Raw genomic sequence first — 4,200 nt, 5'->3', positions numbered from 1 at the left:
TATCCAGTTAGCCGTGCATCATTCAAGTTTACAGAACTTGTTGTTGAAACAATGCTTCTCTGTTATCACCCCAGAAACTCAAGAGACTGGATTGACCCCAAAACATGTGTTAACATGAAATAAATAATGTGCACAATAACTGCAGTTACATTTGAAGTATCTATTTTATTTCCCCCAAAACTAAACAAAAATTCAATCTGCAGTTTTTTTAGTAAAAATGTTAGTATTTCCTCCAAGCTTCTTGTGGTCAGGTCACGGCATCCATCTAAAATCATCAGTGAAGAGTTGCCAGCTGATAAATCCGTCAGAACGTGACCTTGGCAGCCTGTGGCGTTAGGTGCACTCAGTACACTCTCCCAGCCTGCACTGGGGTGAGGTCCCACCATGCGCTCATGCCCATAACTCAACTGCAGCCAAACCAACTCATTAGTGATACAATCCTCACCACGCGTGTGTGCGTGTGTCTTTGTGTGTGAATGAGCAAATGAGAGAGTAAGGGGTGAGATTTCATGTTGTTCTGGAGGATTTTTCATCACAAGCTCAGAATGTATTATATTGTTACAATATCTCTCGTATTCCAACTACCTGTAAAATGTTCCGATTTGCTAATATTTTCCATGATATTTTCCCAGATTCGCTTGATCACTCCCAACACATTATCCACACATTATTCACTCTTTGCTTGCACAATATCTATTCATGTTACTCAATAATCCGACCAAATGTCCCAATTTAATGTGCTTATTAACCATTATGAAAACAGACATGTTATGATGATGTGTGTGTGTATAAGCAACACCTCAAAGCTGACTGTGAAGACTTTAATGAGGAATGTTAACCGCTCACTGAGCTCTTTGGCAAACCCAGTTCAATCAATTTTTACACACTTTGCCTTTCTGTCAGACCTGGTCATTAAATCACGTGTGGATGTTACATCTCTAACACTGTGTGACAAAGTGCTCATTAGCATCTGCACATTTTAGTCCTAAAAGCCCACTGATTATTAGACTGGTGAATCACACGATATGAATGTTATTTTAATGGGAGCTGCAGCTTTACATTAACCTGCTAGTTCACATAGTGGCCAACCCTTTAGGAACACACTTTAAGTTTGATAATCAATGTATTAATGAAGATCAAAAAGCCTCACACTAGGTAGGAAAATGTTGTTAGGAAGTTTATATTTCACTGTCATCGACTTTTATTGACTTTAATGTCAAAGTGATGCAATTGATAGTAGTGCTCCAAGGTCACAAAATAAGATTCAGCCTATTGGCACTATTAACTTGTTCGAATGCATTACCCAAGCAGTTAGTGAGTATGTGCTGATCACCGGTTTCACAATATACAGTTCCGTGTTAAAATACCTGACGGTTGGTATTGCAGTTTCACTTTTTTTATCGCAGCGATACAGGGCCACAATTGGTATATTTTGAGTCATCATTGTGACCAAAACTCACTAAGAACGCAAGAAAATATTTGACTTTTATCTGCAGTAAATGCATGATGTTTCAGAATAAGTGAATATGTGGGAGGCGTGTGGTGCAGTGGGTTGTGCGTTGGTGTTCGGATCAGGGGGGTCACAGGTTCAAACCCCACTGCAGTCAGCATGTCGTTGTGTCCCTGGGCAAGATACTTCACCCCAAATTGCTCCTGTGGGGATTGCCCACAGTATTGATTATGTAAGTCGCTTTGGACAAAAGCATCTAACAACTGACATGTAATATAATGTAATATGTCATAGTTTGTCTATCTTGCTAATATCTTGTCAATTATGTGTACTGAAGTTTGATGTTTTCCATTTTCCTAGAAAAACAACACATAGCTATATAGAGCCTATATTGAATGTTGCTTTTCGTAAGAGATATTGTGAATGGGGCAAATGAAGTGATTGATTGACAATGCCCACTACACGTATTTCTGCTGTTGTAAACGCTGAGTGTCTTCAGTCTCTTAAAACATTTTCAGAATTGTAACACTTATTCAGCAACACATAAAATCATCAGTTCACACATAACAGCATCAGTTCACACATAACAGCATCAGTTCACATATAACGTTACTACTATTCACTGTAACAAATGCTTTCTCCTGAACAACCACATACTTGCTAACTTCATACAGCAATGATAAAAATTGATAACATGTCCCTTGGCCATTTTCACCTCAATTAGGCGCTTTTGGTGGCCATCCACAAGCTCCTGGCAAGCTTCTGGCAAGCTTCTGGTTGAATCTTTGACCACTCCTCTTGACAGAATTGTTGCATTTCAGCTACATTTGTTGGCTTTCTGACATGGACTTGTTTCTTCACCACTGTCCACATGTTCTCGATCGGGTTTTGGTCGGGACTTTGGGAAAACGATTCTGAAACCTTAATTCTAGCCTGATTTTGCCATTCCTTTTTTTGTACGTGCGACTGTGGTCATTGTCCTGTTGGAGCACCCAACTACGCCCAAGACCCAAACGTCTGGCTGATGATTTTAGGTTCTCCTAAAGAATTTGGAGGTAATCCTCTTTCTTCATTTTTCCATTGACTTTAGGTAAAGCACCAGTTCCATTGGCAGCAAAACATGCTCAGCGAATAATAGTAGCACCACCATGCTTGACGGTAGGCATGGTGATGTTGGGGTTAAAGGCCTGATATTCTCTCCTCCAAACATATTTCTGGTCATTGTAGCCAAACAGATACATTTTCGTTTCATCTGACCCCTGAACTTTACTTCCACAAGGGCTTTTCTTTGTCCATGTGATAAGCAACAAACTTCAGTCGAGCCTTAATGTGCCGCTTCTGGAGCTAGGGCTTCCTTCTTGCACGGCAGCCTCTCAGCCCATAGTGATTTAAAAAACGCTTGTCTGTGGTAACCGTCACCTGTGTTCCAGCAGCTCTTAATTAATTGCAGACCTGCTTTTTAATGGTACTCTGTTGACTCTTGACAATCCAGACCAATTTTCTCTCAGTAGCAGGTGATGGCTTGTGTTTTATTCCTGATCAGGGCGGTGACGCAAAGTTCTGTGCCATGCACTTTATAACTACAAACAATTGTGTGCACATAATTCAGCTGCTCTGAAATGGCTACAAGTGACTTTCCTGACTTGTTGAAGTCAATGATCAGCTTTTTCAGATCCATGCTGAGCTCCTTTGACTTTCCCATTGTAGTGTTGTGGTTGAGTCTAATGATTGTATCTTATGAGCCCTATTTAAATGGGTTACCAGCTATAGTCAATTATAATAACTCAAGAAGTTAAAAGGCCATGTCACAAAGTTAAATTGATTGAAACAACTTTCTACGTTGCCAACATTAATAATTCATGTTGCTGTATGTATATTTTTGACCCAGCAGATTTGATCACATTTCCAGAAGACCCATTATAAATTAATAAAATAACCAAACTTCATGATTTTTGTTTTGTGACAAAGTAGTATGTGCTCCAGTCACTCTCAGAAAAATAAGAGTTATAGAAATTATTGAAAAGTCAAGACTGTCATGAAATACATGTTCTTTACAAGTGTATGTAAACTTTTGACCACAACTGTAGTTCAACAGACACGCCATGGGAATTTCAAAATAAAAAAAGCACATATTTATATATATATATTTTATGTATCTTAGTTTTTTTTTTTCAATGTGCTTCAATGAGATTGCTTATCATTGTATGCTAGTGTCCATCATGCCCACACAGCCTTAGCCCTGACAAACCCAATGTATGGCATAGCATGTTATTTAGCTTGCTAAAAGGAAACTTCTTCATGTTTACTACAGAGGTATCGAACCATTGAACCTCTGATTGGTAGACGCCTATTCAACCCCTGAGGCACCGTTTATCATCTGAAATCTTTTTTAGTTTTATGGGATGTGAGGTGCAGAACATTCAAGACCTGCCTTTGAGGGTATTCCAGTTATCTTATTAATATCATAGGCAAATCTAATTATATTAGTGAAACATATTTTGTTATCCTGTCTATATGACACATTTACCGCTATGAATTTGACAACCTGTCACGGCTGGAGGGCAACAAACTAGCAACAAAGTAAAAATAAGGCAAGGCAAAAAGCACAAAAATCCCTCTGAACAAAAAACCTTCCAACAACATCAAATAATCCCACAAAGACCAACAGAAAAACCAGAACCTAAATGGACACAAACTAATCAACTGAACAAGACACAGGTGAGAGGGGAGAAGACAACACCGGGCACCAG

This window comes from Notothenia rossii (genome assembly GCF_949606895.1).
Source record: "Notothenia rossii genome assembly, chromosome: 11".
Lineage (NCBI taxonomy): Eukaryota > Metazoa > Chordata > Actinopteri > Perciformes > Nototheniidae > Notothenia > Notothenia rossii.
Note: the sequence above shows the minus strand (reverse complement) of the source record.